This window comes from Anser anser (genome assembly GCF_964211835.1).
Source record: "Anser anser genome assembly, chromosome: 4".
In the NCBI taxonomy this organism is placed as follows: domain Eukaryota; kingdom Metazoa; phylum Chordata; class Aves; order Anseriformes; family Anatidae; genus Anser; species Anser anser.
Window position 1 is genome coordinate 39,384,553 of NC_139724.1, and position 26,538 is coordinate 39,411,090.

Sequence of the window (26,538 nt, forward strand, 5' to 3'; positions counted from 1 at the left end):
TTACAGCCGAATTTGCTGATTTGGAATGACAATACTACTGAATATTTCTTTGGTTACTGAAAATTAAACTGCAGTGAAAGGAATCCTTGTTAGGGCTGTGCTTGTAAGAATATTAAGTTTATGTTAAAAGGAGGGAAGAATATGTATTAGGAGAAAATTATGTCAACCAGTTCAATGATGAGATTTCACATGTATGTTTTAAAATTACTCCTCAAACTTCGCACACAAATTTTTAGCTCAACATTTTAGCTTCTTTTAGAAGAAATTCCTTTGAATACGTATAAAATAATTGAAATGTAAGATCTTTCAATTTTAAGCACTTTACATCTTTAAACTGGAAGCATTTTAAAATTTAGACAAGGATTTCCTTTCTTTTCTGTGCATACTGAACAAGAATAGTCAATATTTTTGCTGTATATAATTGTATTATTTTTTTTTTTAATGGAAGGCTATCATTATATGTCCATATTTAGACATCTGGGCAATTAATTTGACAAAGACTCTGAGGATCATGTTTTCTTTACTCCGAAACAGACCACTAGGCTATGCTACTAAAATTAATTTTGACACCTACTGTTGAACTTTTTTAGTAATTGTTTTCAGAGTTACTTAAAACTATGAATCATTGGGGTAGTGTTTCAATACTCTGGATTACCCTGTTTTAAACAAAGGATTATATTCTGGTTAAATACAGTTTCAAAACAAACATACTATGTGATTGTAGATTATATTAAAGTTGGACCTGGCAATACCAACTCAGGAAAGCATTTTGTTTCACATTTAGACAGACTGCCCAATTACTATGTGGAAAAATATGTCAAAGAATCAAATGCTGTATGCTTAGTATTGTGTATATTCTAGAAATCTGCAGGGGAGAATTATCACTACTTTGTGGATCCTCAAGTGATCTAGAGTAAGACAAGATAGCCTAGTCAAACTTTCTATAGAGCTCTGCTCTCTGCCTTGTTGCACAGAGACCATACCAGGAATGCAGGCTGATGGTGTTGACAGAGTTGAAAATAATGCAGAGTGATGATAGGGTCTAAGATAGACCTATCTCCATTAGCTAAATTGGGTTATAATCCCCCCTTTTTCAACCATGTTTGGCTGCATGCCTACAGTTCAAATGATGAAAAATAAATCTTTGCAGCCACTACTGCTGATTGAACCTACTAGAGGGACAAATTGAGGCCTAACTTCTCTTTTACATCTTTTATGCATTTTAAAATGGAGAATATAGCTGCAGTTGATAATCTCAAAAGAGGGGAGTGGTTTTTTTTAAATTTTATTTTCAGTTTAAATAATATACATACCACTACTGCTGGGAAAGTATGACCTTTGAGTATGAATGTCAAGACAGTAATGATAACTAATTAAATTAACCTCAGCTATTTCTGAATATATTTAAATAAATAAATAAAAACATGCTTTCCTTTACTGAATGTCAAGATGAAAGAATGCTGCGTCTCGTCTAAGACATCAAAGCCTTGAAATAGTTTGAAGAAGAAATGCAGTTTTAATTCTTGTTGAAAGCAAAAGTATTCCTAAGAGAGCTACTTCTTCCAAACCATATGTCTTTGACATAAACTGGCAATAAAGGAAAAAACTGCTGCTGAGAGTCTGAGAAATGCAGCTCAAATGCTTGTTCCTGTTCAGATACATTTGAATAATTTGACCTCATTGGAGATACATAGCACATCCCTATTTTGAGACTCATAAACTGTTGAATTGAGCTTGGCACAATTCACTGTGTTAGAAGAAATGGAATACATTTGAAAGTAAGCTATAAGATTGTAGTATTACTAACTGGAATGAAATCATCAGCAGAGTTCACTTGGAGTTTGTCACATACTCTAAATGCGGGTCACAGGAGCATTGTGGTAAATTCCCACATCTGGGTCTATGTACATTGTAACTCCATGTGACAACTAGATGAACATCAATCATTCTTCCTGGTATTTCCATTTGAAGGAAACAGAATTTATTTTGTGCTCTTCCAGGTCTGCCATGCAGTTTGGAAGAGATTCAAGAGGTACTCTAGTCCGGACCCTTCTCTGAATGACACTGGGATTTCTTCCTTCTGTACAATGGAGAAGGTATTACTTTGTTTTCTTTGGTATGACACAATAAATCCTCTTACAGGGAATGCCTAGTGCTGTTCTATGAGAGACATGTCCTAGGAAATAACATGGTAAATACAGCAAACAAAAAGATGTACCAAGAATATCTTAGTGATATGGTTTAGTGAAGGACTTGTTAGTGTTAGGTCAGAGGTTGGACTAGGTGATCTTGGAGGTCTCTTCCAACCTAGACAATTCTGTGATTCTGTGAAGAAATGAGAAAGATATCTGCCAAAAGCTAAAGAGCAGTAAATAGCAGAAGTTTAACAGTCAAAGCTGCGTCACGTAGTTAAGTTACTGCATTTCTCTGGCCTTCTAAGCAACTTTTATTAAAACACTTAGTACCAGTAGCTAGCCAGAGCTGATTTAGAACTGAACCTTTGGCCATAAACCCTTATGTACATCTGCATCTGAGAGAGGCACTGTGTGATAGATCTGAGTGACTTTATCTCCTTTTCACTTTCTCTGTAAAAATCTCCAGAGAAATGCTATTTTTTACTTTGTTTATATTCTTATATAATGGAAATCTAGGTAAAATCCTTATTGGATTATTTCTGCTGTCAGTACTCTTGAACAGTAGGTGAAGTACAAAATTTTCATTGTTTTAGGACCTGAAGCTTTTCATCCCACTCCATTAAAGAAATCCCTGACCAGTTTTGTTTATACTTCCTTTTTCACCCACTGAAGCTTGAATTATTTTACTTACAGTAGAATAACTTTAAGGGAATCAGTTTATACCTTCTCTCTGGTAAATCAGCTTAAAGCCTTTTGGTCAGGGTGTTCATCTTGGAAACAAGATGAATATTAGAAGTCAAACATATAGGCAGTAGTCATGAAGTTTCTCTGTGTAGTCAGACTTGATTTTAGAAGAAAATGGCAGTTTTAACTTTATTTTGCCTAGAGTTTAACCTGATAGGCATCCGTTGACAATGTCTATCATACTGACCTCCTTAGAGTATGCAACTGTTTCTTAGCCTAATTTAGAAGAATTCAAGGATAGAATGATCTGAAATACCATTTCGGTCAGGGTACTGTTTTTTTTTGTTTGTTTGTGGTTTTGTATGTATATTTATTTTATTTTTAATCACTTACAATAGTTCTTACTAAATGAACAATAAAATGAGTTGTCTTTTTTTTTTTTTTTTTACAATTTATACATATGCAATCTATGTATTCTTAGAAAAGTGTATTATCTAAGTGTTGTAAGAGAAGCTGATGGCTACTTAGGTCTCCTAAAAGTAGGGTTTTTGTTTTTGTTTTAAATAAGTCCAAAATACAGAATTTTCCACTAAGTCCATGTATCTACATTTGACAAATCACTCTTTTATAGAAAGCCATATAGTAAAATGTGTTGTGTAAAAGATGAAATAAATCAAAACCCCCCTCCCTTGCTTTTCCTCTCACATGCCTCCTTTAAGATTACATTTTAAAATGCATTATGGACATCTCTGTTGTAGCATTTGTCAAAGGCACAACATTGCTTTGTTATGCCATGATGTAATGACATAGATAACACAATATACTGCTTTCTCAACTTATTACCCATGTTATATTTCAGATGTGAAACCTATTGAGAAACTGAATGGGCATGTTATTTCTATGTAATTTTGATAAGATTAATTAATTTTATTTTTATTAGTGCAGTGTTTAGAAACCTTGTTTCTTCTTTAACTTTTTCTGTTTCGTAAAGACAAAGTATTTTGTATTGTCATATTTTCCTATTACCCTAGAGAAAGTAAAACAAAAATAGTCAAATTGAGTAATCTTTTCAAGATTACAGTGGCACAATCAGGTTGATGAAGTTGTAATGTTTAAAATCCTTTTACAGGCAAAAAAGGAAACAGCTTAAATGTGAAGTTCAATTAATGGTCTAATAAAAAAAATAATAGTACAGCATTTACTATTATTAGTCCAGTTGCAACACTTAAGATGACAAGTAAGACCAGCATATACGTGAACATCCTCGAACGTGCCCCTTTTCCCCTAGTGTTATGCTAAACACCCAAAACACTCCTTGGCCCTTGGCTTTCAGTTGCCCTGGAGGAGAAGTGCATAGCTGGGGAGAAGATGACAGGCCATCATCAGAAATTTGAGTCCTCCCCCATGAAAAGTACAGCTCACATTAAATGTTTCTTTCTCATCAGACTGCATCTGCTTGGGGATATTTTTCTGTTTTCTAGCACAGGGCTTACTTTTGTCATTGAACTAAGTTTGACACTCTTCACCAGTTCAAAAAAGTAACACAACAGCCTTCCCTAGTTCCAGTTAACAGAAAGGCCTGCTAGCTACTGTGTGGCTGTGGAGCTTTGTTAGATCTCTACTGACTGCATTTGGTATTGACGTTGCTGAACTAAAACACATTAGGAGCAGTTACTTCGTTTTCACAGCTAAAACAAGAAAAAATCAGCCTGCCTAAGGCAATGAGTCTGGATACCTGACACTATCAGGTCAGTGTAAAGTGGTGGCTTTCTACTAGTGATGTCTAAACCACGTTCACTAGGCTACAGGCTATTTCTCAGACCAGCTCTGTCATAGAGAGACCCCCTGCCACCTTTGTCTAGGCCAGGTTGCTTAAAGCCCTATCCAACCAGGCCATAAACACTTCAAAGGAATGAGACATCCACAACTTTGTCTCGGTTACCTGTTCCAGTGCTTCACTACCCTCATAGTGAAGAATTTCCTCTTAATATCTAATCTAAATCTACCTTTTTTTTTTTCTTCTTTTTTTCTTTTTTTTAGAAAACCATTATTCCTTGTCCTATCACTACACTCGCTGACAAAGAGTCACTTTCCTGCTTTTCTGTAGGCCCCCTTTAGGTACTGGAAGGCTTCAATGAGGTCTCCGCAGAGCCATCTCTTTTTCAGGCTGAACAACCCCAACTCCCTCAACCTCTCTTCATAGGAGAGATGCTCCAGTCCTTTGATCATGTTTGTGGTGCTCCTCTGGACTCGTTCTAATATGTCCACATCTTTCTTGTGATGGGAGCTCCAGAACTGAGGGCAGGACTCCAGGTGGGGTTTCATGAGAACAGAGTAGAGGGAGAGAATCACTTCCCTCGACCTGCTGGCCACATTTCTTTTGATGCAGCCTAGGATACAGTTGGCTTTCTGGGCTGTGTTTGCACATTGCCAGCTCATGTTGAGCTTCTCATCAACCAGCAACCCCAAGTCCTTGTCTTTAGAGCTGTTCTCAATCCATTCTCCACCTGGCCTATGTCTGTGCTTAGGATTGCCCTGGCCCAGATGCAGGACCTTCCACTTGGCCTTGTTGAACTTCATGAGATTTTCACAGGCCCACCTCTCAAGCCTGTCAAGGTCCCTCTGGGCAGCATCTCTTCCCTCCATCATGTCAACCACACCACACAGCTTTGTGTCTTTGGAAAATTTGCTGAGGGTGCGCTCAATCCTGCTGTCCATGTCACCAACAGATGTTAAACAGCATCAGTCCCAATACTGACCCCTAAGGAACACCACTCCTTACTGACTTCCACTTGGACATTGAGCCATTGACTGCAACTCTTTGAGTTGCAACCATCCAGTCAGTTCCTTACCCACTGACTGGTCCATCCATCAAATCTATACCTCTCCAATTTAGAGACAAGGCTATCATGGGGGACACTGTCAAATGCTTTGCCCAAGTCCAGGTAGACAATGTCAGTTACTCTTCCCCTATCCACCAATGTTGTAACGCTGTTGTAGAAGGCCACCAGATTTGTCAGGCACAATCTGCTCTTAGTGAAGCCATGTTGGCTGTCACCAATCACCTCCTGATTTTCCATATGCCCTAGTATAGTTTCTAGGAGGATCTGCTCTGTGATCTTGCCAGACCCAGAGGTGACACTGACTGTCCTGTAGTTCCCTGGGATTTCCTTTTAACCCTCCTTTTTAACCCCTAAAAATGGAAGGTTTGTTTCCCCTCTTTCGGTCAGTGGAAACTTCACCAGGCTGCCACAGCTTCTAAAATACGATGGATAGTGGCTTAGCAACTACATCTGCCAGTTCCCTCAGGCCATATGGATGTATCTCATCAGGTCCCATGGACTTGTGCACCTTTATGTTCTTTAGCTGGTCTTGAGCCTGATCTTCTCCTACAGTGGGCAGGTCATCATTCTCCCAGTCCCTGCCTTTGCCTTCTGGGCCTGGGATATGTGGCTAGAGCTAGTGCTGGTGAAGGTAGAGGCAAAAAAGTCATTGAGTACCTCAGCCTTCTCCAATTCCCAGGTAACCAGGTCTCCTATTACCTTCCCACAGAGAGGGCCCACAATTTCCCTAGTCTTCCTTGTATTACTGATGTACCTATAGAAGCTTTAGCTTTCCTGACCTGATCCCTGGCTGCTCGGAAATTTTCTCTGTATTCCTGCCAGGCTACCTGCCCTTTTTTCTACCCTCTGTAGTCCCCCTTCTGTTTGAGTTTGACCAGGAGCTCCTTGTTCATATATGCAGGCCTCCTGAGTTTGAGAAGTGGTTCTTTGTCTGTTGATAAGTAGAGAAGCCACAATGTCTCAAGTAGGCTCTGATATAGAAATTTTAAGGAAAATGCCTTACGGATCGTTTCTTCTTCACAGAAAAAAAAAAAAAAAGTTTGGTTATGCATTTTTATTTTTATTTTTTCCCCAGAAAGAAAGATCTTAGTTGGGGAGTACACATTTTAGTAATGTGAGTTTTGGGAATGGAATTTTAAAGCAGTGGATTGTGGATTGTTCAGAGTTTGCACTAATTCCCTTGGTGTCTCCAGAATGCTTCTTTACAACATTTACATTTATGTGTAAATGTTGTTATCTCTACTTAATAACACTAATAAAAATAAATAATTAGAAAAATTTAGCATAGAGGAGACTCCTAATTTATTTCTGCATATTTTTATCCTTTTCTTGAAAATAAGGAAGATTTCATATGTCCTCAATCCTTTAAAGGGCCTCTAGGACAGAAAAGAAAGCCAAATTAAATTGTTCCTTTGTTGAATACTTGCTACATTTCTTCTGGGCACTATCCAATTGATGCATGCTTTTTCATATGAACTTACTTTTACTGATGAAAGTCAACCAGACTTAGTGTAATTCATAATTTAGTAGTTACAGCTATTGATTGAACTTCAGGTCTCTATGTGCCCATAACTGTGTTTATAGAAGACTAATGTGAAACAATGGGAGAAAAATCCTGGTGCATCTTATGGTTCTTCACGGCTGTTTAGTGGCAGAGATAGGCTGCTGGTATGGTAATATGTTGCTATATTGTTTTACAGAACTGTACTTCAAAGGAACTATGATCTGTGAATAACATTTCTTTAAAGAAGGGTTAAAATCATTTTCTTTGTAGCTTGAAATCTGTGTTCACCTTACAGTAACTTTCAGCATATTCATTAAAAAAACATAATTCTCTTTAATCTTACCCAAAGTCTCACACTTTCAACTGTTCCCAACTGTAAATCGAAGCCCAATGAAATCTAATTGCCTGGTGCACAACCTGAGAGACATTTAAAGAGAAATTAGAAACTCTAATTATCTGCTAACTTTCCTCCATTTATGTTACATTTGCAAATTTAACTTCCCGGTCCTTTAATTTTCTGTCTACTGCTTTAATTTTGACTTTTCATTATTAGTAGCACTGAACTGCTGTCTAGCTGCATCAATATACAGTTAAGTTTTTCTAAATGAACACAAATCAGTTTATTATGCATGAAGTTTATGTTGCAATCAGAATTCTTCGAAGAGATTTGTTGCATGTTCTTCTAGAGAACTTTGTTACAAAAAGATCAAATAAGATGGTCCAAGTATTATTAGAACATGAAGGGATATTCTCATTCCTGAGGGTGTGGAATGAAGGCAATGGATTTCACCCCCAAATTGTGTTTCTCTCACCATCCTTTCAGCTGTTGTTAGAGCTAATAATTATTTTCCTCAGCTTACCACACACTGTGCAGGGTATTGATTGGAGGCAGATTCATTTCAAGTCCCCATTATTTAGCTTGCATATTGAATGTAAAATGTGACGTACAGTGAACTCATAATTTCAAATTAACATTATAGTAATGTTTCCCATATGTATGGAAAATATTTGAACTTTTCATATCTTGTGTGTATGTTGACCATCATGGAATACTCAAAATGCTGAATTCAGGCACTGCAAGTTTGTAAGGTTAAAACATAAGAGCACAAGACTCTTCACATAAAGATCAAAAGTTCGTCTATCCCAGTATCCCCTGTCTAGCAGCAGCCTACAGCAAACACTTAGGAAACAATGAACAAGACCAAATTTTAGTGCTCATTTCCCCAGGTATACTCCCATCCTAGAGAAAGCTGCAGTTCAGGATCTGGCTCAGACATAGATAGCATCCCGTGTTTAGCAACCCTTGTTTTATTTGTTGTAACTTTTTTCAACCCCTGTAAACTTCTAATGATCACTAAATCCTATGGCAAGGACTCACAAGCTTAATTGAAAGTTGTTTGAAGATACGTTTTCATTAATTCATTTTGAATATGTTACCTGATATTTTTATGTGACTATGCCATAGTTCTTGTATGGAAAGTATAAATTTATCCATTGTTTATGTAACAACCTGAATGAGTCACTTTTTCAGTAGACCATTTATAAAAAAATGAATCTTTCCCATTGGGTGTGCAGCTATTGATTGGATAAGAGTGTGATATAGAGATGTTGTGGTTTAACCCGGCTGGCAGCTAAACACCACACAGCCGTTCGCTCACCCTCCCCCCTCCCTCTCTGGGATGGGGGGAGAGAAACGGGAAAGTGAAGCCTGTGAGTTGAGATAAAGACAGTTTATTAAGACAGGAAAATAATAATAACAATAATAATAATAATAGTGATAATGGTAATAGTATTAACAATAATAATGTGTAAGAAAACAAGTGATGCACAATGCAATTGCTCACCACCCGCTGACCGATGCCCAGCCTATTCCCGAGCAGCCGGCCCCCCCACCCCGGCCAGCCACCCCTATATATTGTTTAGCATGACGTCAGATGGTATGGAATACCCCTTTGGCCAGTTTGGGTCAGCTGTCCTGGGTCTGTCCCCTCCCAGCTCCTGCTGCACCCCCAGCCTGCTCGCTGGCAGGACAGAGCAAGAAGCCGAAAAGTCCTTGGCCTGGTGTAAACACTGCTCTGCAACAATTAAAACATCAGCATGTTATCAGCGCTCTTCTCATCCTAATCCAAAACATAGCACCCTACCAGCTACTATGAGCTACTTAACTCTGTCCTAACTGGAACCAGGACAGATATCCACCCCTTATTCCATACCATTTATGTCATGCTCAGGTTACACTCTGTCCAATACATTCTAATTAATCACCATTTTCATCTATGATATATAGCAATCATGGTAGTGATGACATACATTATTATATAATAATTAACATACTACAATTCAACTCATGGGCTATTCTCACCCAGTATCAAATCCCCTTGAGGTACACACCGGACCTCCCCATTCTTTTGCATTACCCACCAAGTGCATCCAGGTCCCTGAGCAAAAGCAATTCCACGAATGGGTTTGCCTTTTCCTGAGGCAGGAGTAGCCCAGACTGTTTTACCCAGCATGTTTCTTACGTGCACTACAGGAACTTTATCCCCTTCTACAGTGCGTAACAGGTTTGATTGGGCAGGTCCAGCTCGGTTGGCAGATCCCCTGGTATTGACTAACCAGGTGGCCTTTGCCAAATGTGTATCCCAATTTTTGAATGTCCCAGCACCCATTGCTTTCAGTGTAGTCTTCAACAGTCCATTGTATCGTTCAACTTTTCCAGAGGCTGGTGCATGATAGGGGATGTGATACACCCACTCAATACCATGTTCTTTGGCCCAAGTGTCTATAAGGTTGTTTCGGAAATGAGTCCCGTTGTCTGACTCAATTCTCTCTGGGGTGCCATGTCGCCATAAGACTTGCTTTTCAAGGCCCAGGATAGTGTTCCGGGCGGTGGCATGGGGCACAGGATATGTTTCCAGCCATCCGGTGGTTGCTTCCACCATTGTAAGTACGTGGCGCTTGCCGTTGCGGGTTTGAGGGAGTGTGATGTAATCAATCTGCCAGGCCTCTCCATATTTATATTTCAGCCATCGTCCTCCATACCAAAGAGGTTTTGACCGTTTGGCTTGCTTGATTGCAGCACATGTTTCACAGTCATGAATAACCTGTGCTATAGTGTCCATGGTCAGGTCCACCCCTCGATCACGAGCCCATCTGTAGGTTGCATCTCTACCTTGATGGCCTGAGGTGTCATGGGCCCATCGGGCTATAAATAATTCACCTTTATGTTGCCAGTCCAGGTCCACCTGAGCCACTTCAATCTTAGCAGCCTGATCCACCTGCTGGTTGTTTTGGTGTTCTTCAGTAGCCCGATTCTTGGGCACATGAGCATCTACATGGCGTACCTTTACAACCAGGTTCTCTACCCGGGCAGCAATATCTTGCCACAATGCCGCAGCCCAGATGGGCTTGCCCCTGCGCTGCCAGTTGTTCTGCTTCCATTGCTGTAACCACCCCCACAGGGCATTTGCTACCATCCATGAATCAGTATAGAGATAGAGAACTGGCCACTTTTCTCGTTCAGCAATATCTAAAGCCAGCTGAATGGCTTTTACTTCTGCAAACTGACTCGATTCACCTTCTCCCTCAGCAGCTTCTGCAACTCGTCGTGTAGGACTCCATACAGCAGCTTTCCATCTCCGATGCTTTCCCACAATACGACAGGACCCGTCAGTGAACAAGGCATATTTCTTCTCATTTTCCGGTAGCTTGTTGTACAGGGGGGCTTCTTCAGCACGAACCACCTCCTCCTCTGGTGATATCCCAAAGTATTTGCCTTCTGGCCAGTCCATAATCACCTCCAAGATTCCTGGGCGACTGGGGTTTCCTATTCGAGCCCGCTGAGTAATCAGTGCAACCCACTTGCTCCATGTAGCATCAGTTGCATGATGCGTAGAGGGGACCCTTCCTTTGAACATCCAGCCTAGTACCGGCAGTCGGGGTGCCAGGAGGAGCTGCGCTTCAGTACCGACCACTTCCGAAGCAGATCGAACTCCTTCATATGCTGCCAATATCTCCTTTTCAGTTGGAGTATAGCGGGCTTCAGATCCTCTGTATCCCCGACTCCAAAACCCCAGGGGTCGACCTCGAGTTTCCCCAGGTTCTTTCTGCCAGAGGCTCCAGGTGGGACCATTCTCTCCGGCTGCGGTGTAGAGCACATTCTTTACATCTGGTCCTGTTCGGACTGGCCCGAGGGCTACTGCATGAACTATTTCCTGCTTAATTTGTTCAAAGGCTTGTCGTTGCTCAGGGCCCCATTCAAAAGCATTCTTCTTACGGGTTACTTGGTAGAGCGGGTTTACAATCAGACTGTAATTTGGAATATGCATTCTCCAAAACCCCACGACACCTAGGAAAGTTTGTGTTTCTTTTTTGCTAGTTGGTGGAGACATAGCTGTTATTTTGTTGATCACATCCATTGGGATTTGACGGCGTCCATCTTGCCATTTTATTCCTAAAAACTGGATCTCTCGTGCAGGTCCTTTAACTTTATTCTGTTTTATGGCAAAACCGGCCTTCAGAAGGATTTGGACTATTTTCTTCCCTTTCTCGAAAACTTCTTCTGCAGTGTCACCCCACACAATGATGTCATCGATGTACTGCAGGTGTTCAGGAGCTTCCCCCTGCTCCAGCGCAGACTGGATCAGTCCATGGCAAATGGTAGGGCTGTGTTTCCACCCCTGGGGCAGCCGATTCCAAGTATATTGGACTCCCCTCCAAGTGAAAGCAAACTGTGGCCTGCACTGTGCTGCTAGAGGGATGGAGAAAAATGCATTAGCGATATCAATTGTGGCATACCACTTGGCTGCCTTTGATTCCAGTTCATACTGGAGTTCTAGCATGTCCGGCACTGCAGCACTCAGTGGTGGCGTGACTTCGTTCAGGCCACGATAGTCCACTGTTAGTCTCCACTCACCATTAGACTTTCGCACTGGCCATATGGGACTATTAAAAGGTGAATGAGTCTTGCTGATCACTCCTTGGCTCTCCAGTTGACGAATTAGCTTATGGATGGGACTCAGGGAGTCTCGGTTGGTGCGATATTGCCGCCGGTGCACAGTTGTGGTAGCGATCGGCACTTGCTGTTCTTCAACCCTCAGCAACCCCACAACAGAAGGGTCCTCTGAGAGACCAGGCAAGGTAGACAACTGTTTAATGTCCTCTGTCTCCAAAGCAGCTATGCCAAAAGCCCAGCGGAACCCTTTTGGGTCCTTGAAATATCCTCTTCTAAGATAGTCTATGCCAAGGATGCACGGAGCATCTGGGCCAGTCACAATACGGTGCTTTTGCCACTCATTACCGGTTAGACTCACTTCAGCCTCCAATACAGTTAACTGCTGGGATCCCCCCGTCACACCATAAATACAGATGGGCTCTGGCCCTTTATAGCTTGATGGCATTAGAGTACATTGTGCACCGGTGTCTACCAAAGCCTTATACTTCTGTGCGTCTGACGTGCCAGGCCATCGAATCCACACAGTCCAATAAACTCGATTGTCCCTTTCCTCCCCCTGGCTGGAGGCAGGGCCCCTCTAGTCCTGGTCAGAATCTTCATTTCTGTGTTTAAAGGACTGCCTGCTGGAAGTTGGAGCAGCAAACCTTTCAGAGAACTCCTTTTTCCCAATTGTTTTCCTTTGCAATTCACGTACCCGTGCCTCTAGGGTCGCAGTAGATTTTCCATCCCATTTTCTCATGTCCTCTCCATGGTCACGTAGGTAAAACCACAGGGTGGCGCGGTGTGTGTGCCCACCATATTGTCTTCCTTGCATAGATGAACGTTTACCCCTAATAGCTGAGACACTGGTTTGTACAGGTGGGGAGGAAAATAAACTCTCTTTAAGTTGGTGGATCTCTTCAGAAAGTTTCTCCAAGGTATTCTCTTTTAGCTGGTGGACACTAGTTCGTTCAGGTGAAGGGGAAGATAATCTTTCTTCAAGTTGGTGGATCTTTTCAGAAAGTTTCTCCAAAGCATTCTCTTTTAGCTGGTGGACACTGGTTCGTTCAGGTGAAGGGGAAGATAATCTTTCTTCAAGTTGGTGGATCTTTTCAGAAAGTTTCTCTAAAGCATTCTCTTTTAGCTGGTGGACACTGGTTCGTTCAGGTGGAGGGGAAGATAAATTCTCTTTAAGTTGGTGGACCTCTTCAGAGAGTTTCTCCACAGCTGAGACACAGGCCTTTAGGGAAGAGGAGAGATTTCCTTCGTACTGCCGGAGTATTTTAGTCACTTCATTCACTGTGGGATTCTCCTCCGTTTTCCAGGCTAGTATTGCCAATGAGTTGGCATATGATGATGGGGCACTCCGTACAAACTTCCGCCACATGGGTGGTGTACACTGGACTGCATCTGGATCTGTGGATGTTTGTGCGTCATCTAGGTCCTTATAAATTACTTCCCGTACGGCCAATTCCCTCAGGTACTGAATTCCCTTCTCCATGGTGGTCCATTTGCTTGGTAAACATACAAGTTCTTCCTTGAAGAGATACCTTTCCTTCACAGCTGACAGGAGACGCCTCCAGAGGCTGCGAGATTGTGCTCCATCTCCAATTGCTTTGTCAATGCATGCGTCCCTAGCAAGGGATCCCAGCCGCCTGGCTTCCTTGCCCTCCAATTCCACATAATTGGCTCCCGTGTCCCAGCACCGGAGCAGCCAGGTGACAAGCTGCTCGCCTATACAGCGACCAAAATCTTTTCGCACATCTCGTAGCTCACGCTGGTATAGAGTCCGGGTAATTACTGTTGATTTTTCGACATCCTCATCCTCATCTTCAGTCTCCTGCACCTTTGATGGCTGGTATGGAGTCCGGGTAGTTACTGTTGATTTTTCGCCATCCTCATCCTCATCTTCAGTCTCCTGCACCTTTGATGGCCCAGCCTCGTCTTCACTTCGCCCAGACTTAGCAGAAGACTGTCTGCGTTTTAAACGACCTGAGCCTCTATACCATTTTTTCACCTTGTCTACAGGGGCAACTTGCACTGCTACAGCTCGTTTCTCTGACCCAGCCACAGGGTCTGCCACAGGGGTTGGAATACCCTCTGCGGGGTCAACTTGCACTGCTACAGCTCGTTTCTCTGACCCAAACACAGGGTCTGCCACAGGGCTTGGAATACACTCTGCGGGGTCAACTTGCACTGCTACAGCTCGTTTCTCTGACCCAGACACAGGGTCTGCCACAGGGGTTGGGATACCCTCTGCGGGCTCAACTTGCACTGCTACAGCTCGTTTCTCTGACCCAGCCACAGGAGTGGGAGCAGCTGCAGGAGCTGGGGCAGCTGCAGGAGCTGGAGCGGCTGCAGGGGCTGGAGCTGGAGCGGCTGCAGGAGCTGGAGCTGGAGCGGCTGCAGGAGCCGGAACGGCTGCAGGAGCTGGAGCTGGAGCAGCTGCAGGAGCTGGAGCGGCTGCAGGAGCTGGAGCTGGAGTAGCTGCAGGAGCTGGAGCTGGAGCAGCTGCAGGAGCTGGAGCGGCTGCAGGAGCTGGAGCTGGAGTAGCTGCAGGAGCTGGAGCTGGAGCGGCTGCAGGAGCTGGAGCGGCTGCAGGAGCTGGAACTGGAACGGCTGCAGGAGCTGGAGCTGGAGCAGCTGCAGGAGCTGGAGCGGCTGCAGGAGCTGGAGCTGGAGTAGCTGCAGGAGCTGGAACTGGAGCGGCTGCAGGAGCTGGAGCTGGAGCTGGAGCGGCTGCAGGAGCTGGAGCTGGAGTAGCTGCAGGAGCTGGAACTGGAGCGGCTGCAGGAGCTGCAGCTGGAGTAGCTGCAGGAGCTGGAACTGGAGCGGCTGCAGGAGCTGCAGCTGGAGTAGCTGCAGGAGCTGGAACTGGAGCGGCTGCAGGAGCTGCAGCTGGAGCGGCTGCAGGAGCTGGAGCTAGGTTGCTAATAACATCAATTGCAGCTCGATAGGCACAAGCCAGACCCCAGCACGCTACAGTGATTTGTGTCACTTTGGAACTGCCAGAGTCATGACACCTTTTTTTCAAGCATTCTGCCAGCTTTTTAGGATTTTGCAGTTGTTCAGGGGTGAATGTCCAAAACACTGGAGGTGACCACTGCTCTAGAAACCTGCCCATATCCTCCCACACTCCCTGCCACTCGCAACTATCCCGCCTCAAGACAGATCTCCGGATGAGATTCCTAAGTAGTTGTTTAACCCTCCACAAAATCTGAAGCGCATTCAGGAGACATAACAACAAGAGCAGGCTGGTCTGAGTATCCCAAGGATATTCAACATCTCGGAGAACCACCGTAACTAACTCGGGGGATAAGAGGGTGGTGGTGAAGGAGAAAGGGAGAGTGAACAGGTAGGGAAACATGTCTTCCCCTGTCCCCTTCACAGATGGGCTCCCTAACGAAAACAGGCAATAGGTGTAATTGCTAATAGTTTCCGAGATATGGGTTCCAAAGTATAGAGTCGACGTCAGTGCTGAGTACAAATACCAGGTTAAAGTCGTGACCAGATATTTCATCATTTCATAAGCCATTGCTACACCGCACAGTACCATAACAATCTTAAACCAGGGCCCGGAAAGGATAAACAGTGCAACAGGGAGCACATACAGAAAGTAACGCACCATAAAACTCAATTTGGAATACAGGTACAGCAGACTGGAGATTAAGGCAATCAACATCGTGACTAGCAACTATTAAGCAGGTCCAATACTTATACCAATTTTAGTTTAACACACTCTGGTCAGATTTGTCGATATCTCAACCCTTCGGGCCCCACGTTGGGCGCCAAAAAGACTGTTGTGGTTTAACCCGGCTGGCAGCTAAACACCACACAGCCGTTCGCTCACCCTCCCCCCTCCCTCTCTGGGATGGGGGGAGAGAAACGGGAAAGTGAAGCCTGTGAGTTGAGATAAAGACAGTTTATTAAGACAGGAAAATAATAATAACAATAATAATAATAATAGTGATAATGGTAATAGTATTAACAATAATAATGTGTAAGAAAACAAGTGATGCACAATGCAATTGCTCACCACCCGCTGACCGATGCCCAGCCTATTCCCGAGCAGCCGGCCCCCCCACCCCGGCCAGCCACCCCTATATATTGTTTAGCATGACGTCAGATGGTATGGAATACCCCTTTGGCCAGTTTGGGTCAGCTGTCCTGGGTCTGTCCCCTCCCAGCTCCTGCTGCACCCCCAGCCTGCTCGCTGGCAGGACAGAGCAAGAAGCCGAAAAGTCCTTGGCCTGGTGTAAACACTGCTCTGCAACAATTAAAACATCAGCATGTTATCAGCGCTCTTCTCATCCTAATCCAAAACATAGCACCCTACCAGCTACTATGAGCTACTTAACTCTGTCCTAACTGGAACCAGGACAAGAGATAAAGCTATCTGGGATTTAGTCCTGCTTTTGGGAGATATTTCAGGTTCTAGGTAACAGTTACAGACAGAATAGGTATGTTTATTGTTGTGGTTCTCTTTAGAAAAAAAAGTTTAAAGAAAGCATTATTATTTAAAATTAGTTGGATCACGGAGACCTAAATATTCTAATCACATGACCCTTCCAGGACACCATAATAAAGTACAGCTAAAGCAGTGGTATACATTTTCGTATATTGAAGCTAACACCAGCATATTTAGGCCTACCTTAGTTCTGAATTTCTTTCATTTTTACTACATGCTTTATAAATGTTGTGTGTTACCTTTAATTTCTTGGAAACTCCAGTATTACTTTACATAGGTGTTTTTTGTTTGTTTTCTTGTTTGAGAAATAAATGTGTTTCTATACAGTCTGAATAGCTTAGTACTGAAGGACAAAAGCATTATTAAGACAAATGTCCATACTGTGGACAGCACTAGGAGTCATTTCCAGTTGAACCTGCTCTAGAATCACTAATAAAATAGCTGTCTAGTGAGGCAGAGCTGCTCAGTTTAGATGCAGTGCTGTGTTAAGCAGCTAAACTGCTATACGTATGAAGTTATTGCCACTGTATAGATACTGTCATGTGGATACTATTGCAGGGGATCTCTGCATGGCTCTGCATATGGAATATAAATACCCTAATTATTCGTGTGTCATTTACAGACAAAGACAATATATAGAAAATGATTCAGAGGCTATTGTGTGTACACAGATGTCTTTATTTGCTTTTCTTGAAATGTCTATTTCTTATAATCTTTTTTTTTTTTCTACATGCACATAAAACAGCTATACAATTTATGTTTTCTATGAGGTTTATAAGATATATGAAATATCTGTAAAGGGTATTATTTTTAAACCTTGAAATTCTGGATACCTCCCGTGGCATTACTGAGAGTATACAAACTGAAATGAAGCCTTAGTCTTAAAAATAAAGAAATAAAATCTTTATTTTTCATAGATACTTAAATCTGAAAATTGAAGATACCTCTTTCAAAGTTGTTCAGTTTCAAAATTGCATTCCTGCTAATCCACACATGAACTATAAAAATATTTCAACTTCTACTCTTCTTTTGTGCTTTTGTAGTTTTTTCAAAAAGAATTGATTACATGACTGCATGCTAGAAAGCTTGCCTGATTGTTCCCCACTATATCAGCTGGTCTAATAAAAGATATTGCCTCTGCCAACAAACCTCATTTCTTACTTCTGAAACTGCTTTAGAAACTTTTCTGCTTTCTGGAAAAATATCAGAAAAATGATGATTACCAGCAACCAGTTGTCTAAAAATGATGCACCTCATGCTAGAAAATGTATCAAACATGAAATATGCTACAATTTTATATCAACAATGGAATAACTTTGCATCATTTAGCATTGTAAGTGATGTAATTTTTTTTTACAGCTTAGTGATAGGAAAGTAAATTATTAACAAATGACAATTAGCGCTTAAGTACTAAGAAACTTAGTGATCACTAACATTTTAACCAGATATACTGTAAGTTAAATGCCTTAGCAAATAAAAATAAATTTGATTTCTACTTAGCTATTCATAAGGTGCCAATTACCAGTAAATAATGTACTAATACAAATTTAATGATATTAATGCTAGGAGATTGCTTCTGCATATGGGATGTGATAGAAAATATACTATGAAAGGCTCACTTCTTTTTTTCTGGTAATTATTACATTCAACCAATTTCGTATGACAAATCAATAGGAAAAATGCATTTGGTAAAAACAGTGTGGTTATACATGTTGAAGACCGAGAGTGTACTCTGGTCAGGGTAGAGGTATTTTGTTTTACAGTAGAATCTGACCTTCTTATTTTAAATTTTGATTCTGCAGTCTTGTTTAGTGAGGAAGACTACCCCACTAAAGACTATATCCTTCTCTTGAACATATGTCTAGGTAAAATTGCTAGACCAAAAACTTAAGGGCAAATTTGAGAAAGAACTTATATATGTCTAATTTGTACTTATGCTATGCTACTACCAGAACATATAATTTGTGAGGTCATTAAGTGTTATGAGATTTTTCTGTAAATTTTTGTAGTGTCAGATGTTCCTGTACACATATTTCCGCCAGCCTTGAGCTCAGACAAGAATGGGAATTTAGTGTTTACTCAGGATCTAAAAATGTGAAAACAATGACAGTAGCTATTCGCTTTTAACCAACAGTGTAGTGGTCCAAAAAACTGTCTGGGGACAGAGATCAGTCGTCACACAACCTCAAAGGAATTGTGGCTCAGACCTGCATCACTCACTACAGCCTGTCCGACAGCATCCTGCCTCCAGCCACAGCTTCCCCACCTACCATGCAAGGACCCTTCTGGGAAGGCAGCCCATGGACGTGCAGTAAAAGTTGGCTGGGTAGGAGCTGTTTTTTCATTCCATGCATCAAATTTTAATAGTTGGTATTCAGTCTTTTAGATTCAAGAATGCTTTTTTTTTTGCCTTCCTATAAGATTTCTTACGTGTCTTAATTTCTGATGGTATCTATCTCTAAGCTAATCATTCCAAGTGTCTGTTGTAATCAGTGGAGTTCTAATCAGTATCATCTGGGGTAATTATTTGCATCCTGAAGTGCATATCTAAAAGAAACCAAATTAATTGCATCCTAAAAGTGGCTATTTCTTGCCATTTGGCTGTAAAGAAAATACAAGGACTATCTTAATGTCTGTAATCTGTGTTATAGAGCCATAAAGTTAGCTAAAATGAATGGTATATTTGAGCCATAAGACATATTTTTAACAATATAGTCATCTTTAGAAGTGTTTTTGAAACTATTTTTCGTGACAACATAGATATTTTCTGTTAGTTCCTTTTGTGGACCCTCTTTGCCTCCACAGATAGAATCATAGAATCATTAAGGTTGGAAAAGACCTCCAAGATCAGCTGGTCCAACTGTCCCTCAACCACTACTATCAGCCACTAAACCATGTCCCTAAGCACCACATCCAACCTTTCCTTAAATGCCCCTAGGGATGGTGACACCACCACCTCCCTGGGCAACCCGTTCCAATGCCTGACTACTCTTTCTGAGAAGTTTCTCCTAATTTCCAACCAAAACCTTCCCTGGTGCAACTTGAGGCCATTCCCTCTAGCCCTATCACTAGTTATCTGCAAGAAGAGGCTGACCCCCAGCCCCCCAGAACTTCCTTTCAGGTAGTTGTAGAGAGCAATAAGGTCTCCCCTGAGCCTCCTCTTCTCCAGACTAAACAACCCCAGTTCCCTCAGCTGCTCCTCATAAGACTTGTGTTCCAGGCCCTTCACCAGTTTCATAGCCAATGCCACAAAATCATTTTGCTTGTTTTTCTTTTCCTTGTTATCAAATCCTGATTTCAAAGTTATCTAAGTTTTATATGTGGTACTGACTATAAAGTGCTTTCAGTGTTTCTGTGCATGTTGCAATTACACCGGTTTCGCAACTCTCAGCATGAAACTACTATCAGTTGTGCAGTAAAGAGACTTTGTCTTCTACTGGGAGCTCCATAGAGAAGTGATGTTTGGAATGAAGCTTGCTTAGGTGCACTCTTTATTTCAGTTTACATCAATTTTTGCCTTTTTATGGTCTGACAGTATCATCAAGTAGCATGTCCCTTTTGCTTTCACTGGAGGACTTCAGTGTGGTTAGCTGCTTGTCCCTGCTCTTCAGGAAGACTGTGTAAACATCACCTTAATGAAAAATGAGCTCATCTGGGATTCTTGCTGTTCTTAGTTATACATGACTTTCAATTTAATATTTTGCAACTGCTAATCCATGTTCATTCAACAAATGCCAGAGCCACTCCATTGTAATGTTTTTCTCAAGTGAATGGTCTCACTATTTTGCTTGGGAAAATTCTGTGCTAGAATACATGGCAAGGTGTTGAAGTATACATATTCACCTCAGCATTGTATTTTTGTGTCTACCATAACGTGTTTTCAAGGCAACCGGGTGTTTAAGGCTCAAATGATGACTTTTATGTTGTTCTCACATGTATCTTGTGAGTAAAATCCATTCTGTTAGGAGTAAAAGAAAATATTGTTCTACTTAAATTTTATTTACTTAATACCTTTCCTGTTTTGCTGTAACTAAGCACTGGCATAGCCCATAATGAGTAGAGCTAATACTTAATGCGTTGTGGTGGCCAGTTGTATCTCTTGTTATTTCTTGAAGTTGCAGAAAATATGGGTAAATAGGTCAACAAATTCATGAGTTTATTGTGGCTTGCAACCATTAGCAAAAAACATAACACCATATTTTGTAAAAATAGCACGGGTTCATGTGTCTGCTTTCATTTTCATTTCATTTGCATAATTAATTTCTCCCTTTTGTGGGTTACTCAGGGCCTAACAGCCTGACCCTGCTTTCCCACATTTACTCTGACATCTCCAGTTACTTGTGAATAGTAATGGAAGAATTCACAGTCTGTAATAATGTTAACAAAAGGGCATTAAAATAATAAGTATTGAAATTCACACAAGCCAACATGTTTCCACTGCCAAGGTCTTGTATTAATAGCTTAAGTATTTCTTTGTTACACACAAAAACAACAAAAAAGGCATCCTTTGGCCTAAAATTCTTTCTTTCTCTTCCAGGGTCATTCTTCAGGAGTTTTATTTATTTAATTATTTAAAGAGAATCAAATAAGAATAATAAATGTCTTAATTCAGGTCTTTAGGAAAACATTAATTCCTCATATTATCAATCTATATTTTGGTGTATTTGATTATAATTGTTCTAGGTAATTATGTTCTCATCTGTATGGGTATACACATCAGGGGCTTTACAAATTAAACATGTCTTCAGGTAAACCTAGAAGTAATGCATTTTTCTAAAGCAAACAGGAATATTTTGAAGGTTTGTCAGAACTCTTGACAGAAAATAGATTAGCATGTCAGCTGAGCAACACACATTACTGTGCAGTTTACTAACAGCCTACCTTGCTCCCTGTTCTCCTCAATAGCTTGTTTTGCATGCTATAAAACTCTTCAATATCATGCTGTCTCAGCACACCTGCACTCTGCATGCCTTATCTGACTTCTGATTTTGGAGATCTTGTTGAAATGTTTTTAACTACTTAAGATTTTGACTCTCCTAAGAAATTAAATGAGGTGTAAGGAATTCATGATTTTTTGTGAATTCCTCAGAAACATTCCTCTAAACATTTTTATCCCAATTCTTTTCCCCAGCCATTTCCATGTTTTCTGTCCCACTTAGCATTGTTGACAGTTCAAAACCTCAGACGTTTATTATTTGGAGAAAAACAAAACAAGACACTACCTCTTATGTTGTATATTTCCATGGTTTTTGATTTGTTGACTGCAGAATCCTGATGAGCTGTGATTTTTTTTTTTTTTTCAAGAAGTTGGGAGGAGAGGAAAGGAAATCATCACTGCTATGCAACAATCATGTGAGCTTTGTGAGGGTTTCAAGACTGCCAAAAGTGATAGGGTGAAACAGATTTTTGAAATCAGAAAGCAAACTAAAAGTACGTGTATAACCAAAGGCTTGATGGCTAGATGTCTAATTCATTACTTTAAATATTTTCCAGTGTGTCCAAGACAATATGACAGGTTTTAATTTCTCATAAACTAAATAAATGTTAAGAGAAAATTATAGTGATGGTATGAGCTGATTGTGCTGGCCAGCTTTGAGCTTGTCGTTTAGCTAAGATTGTAGTCAAGAACAGGAAGAGTTTTAAGAGTATCACTGATTTCAGTAGGCATTACATGGATATTCTTATCTGTCATTACTGTCTGTTGTTAATATCAACTTCAACTGGCAGAAAATTAAATTAATTTTCCCTAGGTTGAGACTGTTTTGTCTGTGATGGTGGTTTGTAAGTGATGTCTCTCTATCTTCACCCATGAACTTTTCCATCTTATTTTCTATCCCTGTCCTGTTGAGAAGGGGAAGTGGGAGAGTGGATGGGTGGGATTTTGTACCTTAGCCTAGGTTGACCCACCACACAACCCAAAGAGAAGCATATAGGGTAAGTTTTATCTTTATTTTATGTAACTTTTGTCACTTTTTCAGATGTTACTTGGTGTCCTTTCACTGGATTTGCTAATCTGCTGTTCAGAGCAGAACGATACACTTTTAGTTGGGGGACACAGCATAAAAAAAGATACTCATATGGCTACTGAAGACAACTGAAAAAAAAGCAAAAACAAAAAACAACAAGAACACAAGAACACCACCTTTAGATTTCACTTTGGAGTGGGCTTTCCCTCTTTTATCTTTGGTTTATCTCTTTTTTGAGGACTAAGAACATCAACTGAAATTGCCTGGTACAGAAAATATATCCTAGCCAAAACAGTAGAGACTGAACAATATGTTGTCTTTCTATAACGTAGATTTTTTTCTATTACAACTGAAGAAGAGAGAATCCCTATTGCTTCACGGACTTCAATGAGTTATCAAATTTTAGAAGAATAAAAAATGAAGTTAATAAATTTGGATACGTGAAATGAGGATTTTTATTATTGCCTTTGGATTCTATTAAACATTTTTCTTTGACTGAAATTGCACAGAAAAGATAAGGGCTTTTCTTTTTTACAAACTGCTGAAATTGATTTACTTCTATGTTTTTAGCCTTCCATTTTTACCTAAGATGCATGGTATGAATGTTGAAACAAAGTATTTTTCCAAGCTCTTTGGTTGATACCAAATAATTTGACAGTTTGGACACACTATCGCCTTTATTTTTACAGAAAGCCTAAGTATGCAGTCTTGGATATCCTGAGAAGATGTTGCAGATATATCCTCCTAATACCTGCAGTATGTTCATAGCCCTAAGGATGCATTTAATATGTTCTAATATGTTATTATACTGCAGGTAATAAGAGGATGTATGTTGATGGCCCAAAGGACACTTTTAATATGTTCAAATATAAGTAAATATTAATATTTTTGGAAATATATTTCAATATATATCTACTGAATATTCAGAAACTAACCATATTTGTAATCTTGACCTGGATCTTCTCAAAATAGATAGGTATATATTTGTATCTATATATATGTGTATGTGTGAGTGTATGTTCGTATATCTATATACCTCCGAATATTTGTAAATGATTTCGTCTTGAAGGAATTATTTATTGTGTGTTAGGAAAAAATAACATCAAGAAGAGGTCGACGTCATGCACAAGTTCATGAAGAAACTTTCTAGGTATTCTTTAGTGCCAAGTGATTACATATCTTCTTGTAAGTTTAATATGAAGTAATATATTCATTATTAGACGCTTCATAAAACTCCATCACTGCAAAGCAAGTATGTTACTTTAATCTGTCTAGATTTAATGAATTTTCAGTTTTGGAAAAACATAAAGTTCAGTACAATTAAGCTGGGACAAGCAACATTCTTGCCCCTCCAAAAGAAAAGTAAAAATGTTTATATATATGGCCATATTCCTACCTCCTTATGAGAACTAGGGAAAAGTATCTACTGTTCGTCAAAAGAAAAAAAAAAAGTATATATTTATAGGTGGATAACTCATTTCTTGTTTTTATGCTGATTTTACACAAAAACAAAGCCTTGCACAGCTGCTCTTTGGAAGATAAAAAGAATTCAAATAGCTGTAGCAGACCTGTGAGTGGAAATGTGTTCAGATGCTTAGTGAATCAAATCACATGGGGAAAGGGCAGGTTTTATTTGCTGTGGATTGCTTATCTACAGAAATATTTTATCCTTTGCTTATTCTTAATTGATTAGCTCTTCCTCATAGATAGATTTTTTAAATTATTTTTGGTTTTTGCTACTGTAGAATTCATGGAATGAAAGAATAAATATTTTAAGAATTTCATCCTATAATCATCAGAAGAGACATCCACAGTGAGAACTTTGCTAAGGTAACAATTAGGAACAGTTAGCTTATGAATGTTTGATATTTGTCCAGTTTTTAGGTCCGTGATTTACTTTCATTATCTACCAAGGCACTTATAAAGTATCCATCACTTTATAGAAACAGATCACACAGACTTCTCTGAAGTAAACTTAGATGTGTGGTAGCAGGCCTAGTATTTAACTATTGGCTGTAGAACTAAATGTTTATAACTTGATATGACATGAAGGATAAACTTTATTGAAGGGGAATAAAATAAGTGGATGCAAACAGACATAAAAAGAGAACTAATAAGGAAAAATAGGTTTTATTTAAAGGAATTTTGGAGGATTTTTTTCTGCACAGAATCTGTATGTGCTATTTGAAAGACTGAATTTTATTCCAAAATGCTGCCCTATTCTGAAATGAATGTAGGGGTAAGCTGAGTTTCTCTCAGATTCTCAGAATCAGTCATCATCATGATTTTATGTTGTCAGCATGATGGGGACTATTTCAGGCATCTCTTCTCTGCTTGATTTACTAGGTGACATGTCATGAGATTCACCTGGCTTGCAAATCAAATCTGAAGAGGCAGAGGAGGACAATGACATGCCTTCTTGCAGTCAGTCAGTCATTATATAGAGATATCCTTCAAAAGATCTGTGCTTGCCTAGAGTGAAATAGATGTCAAATTTGCCCTAAGGGTATGGATCAAAGACTGTTGCCAACTCATGCTACACAGATAAAAACAGCCTTCAGCTGAATTGCCCTTTTTCTCCTGAAGCAAAGTTTTCTCCTTGTGTGGGTGTTGCATAAAATACATATTTTAATCAGCTTAAAATGTCTTCTAATTATTTGCACAATTCCATCTATGGAAAATATAAAAATGGCAGTTTTGGACTCATCCTTGCTGTCTGAGACGTGGGAAAAGGCAAGGTTTAATCAGTCTTGAAAGATTTATTTTTTTTTCAACATATCAAGGAATTGTTTGGCAATAGCTTGTACCTTTCAAATATTGTTTTGCTGTTGTTTCTGTCAGTTTTACGTTATGTCTGTTTTAGGTTATAAAAAAGAAAAGAAAACAAAACCAAAAACCTGTGATCATATTTTATCTCCTGCAAAGGTGGTCCTCTCTCCTTTCAACCAGTAACTTTTCTTTCCTCAATTCTGCTACCAGTGTTGTAGACACCTTGGACATGGGAACAAAGGGAAATTTATTCCCTCACAGTTACAGAAATTAGATTCCAGCTTTGGCTGTTAGTGTTTTAGGAGATTCCTTCTCTTAAGAGATTTCTGATTTTACTAAGGATTCTGTGCATCTGGGTGGACCAAATACTCATATGTTGCTAAAAGGTAGACTTCTTTCCAGCCTCAGGAGAGAAGTCTATCTCCTCAGTGTATCATGCAGGAGATATAGCTTTATCAAAAATATATCTGCTAACTGTTTTACAAAGAAAATATATTTCTTGGATAACTCAGGTTTCGTTCAAAATATCATACTATGCTAAAGGATGTATGATTTTTTCCATGTACTTCCTTTATTTGCCAATGGTGGAAGTTATGGTTTTAAACTAAGACAGGGGAGATTTAGGTTGGAAATTAGGAGAAAGTTTTTCACTCAGAGGGTGGTGAGGCAGTTGAACAGGTTGCCCAGAGAGGTTGTGGATGCCCCATCCCTGGAGGCATTCAAGACCAGGCTGGATGCGGATCTGGGCAGCCTTCTCTAGTGGTTGGTAACCCTGCCCAGAGCAGGGGGGTTGACACTAGATGATCTTTTAGGTCCTTTTCAACCCAGGCCATTCTATGATTCTATAATTCTATGATTCTATGACTGCTCTCCAAACCTACCTTCTAATGTAGAATTTTCAGAAAAATTCAGTTAATAGCAAAGAACCTCATCTTTGGTATTAGACGTAGAGATATTAACCTCAATTTTTCTCTCCCTGTGGATGCAAAAAAAAAAAAAAAAAGTAACTTGAGTAGCACCACAAAAAGTGCAAGTATTTGATCATCCCATGATACATTCCACATTAAATTGTCTTAGAATAGCCTTCCTGCTGAGAGGCCACTAGACACAGCTCTCACCTCTTGCTGAAACGAGCATTGCACCTGTGAATGAATGTATTCACTCCCTTCTCCCTGAAAAACAGGTAAGAAAATTGTGACTGTAGTTCTAACAAGGGAGCTCCCAGATATATCTTCT

The 26,538-nt window shown here is 40.2% G+C and overlaps 1 protein-coding gene across 1 annotated transcript in view; it reads left to right on the forward strand.

Annotated features, from left to right (window-relative positions):
• The window catches only part of LOC310898178 (uncharacterized protein), a 331,267-nt gene that overhangs the window by 86,888 nt on the left and 217,841 nt on the right, over window positions 1-26,538 (forward strand). Inside the window, exons 9-11 of the mRNA XM_083832738.1 lie at window positions 2,001-2,096; window positions 18,702-18,893; window positions 22,546-26,485. The gene's annotated coding sequence lies outside the window, so the exon portion shown is untranslated. The remainder of the gene's footprint in view (window positions 1-2,000; window positions 2,097-18,701; window positions 18,894-22,545; window positions 26,486-26,538) is intronic.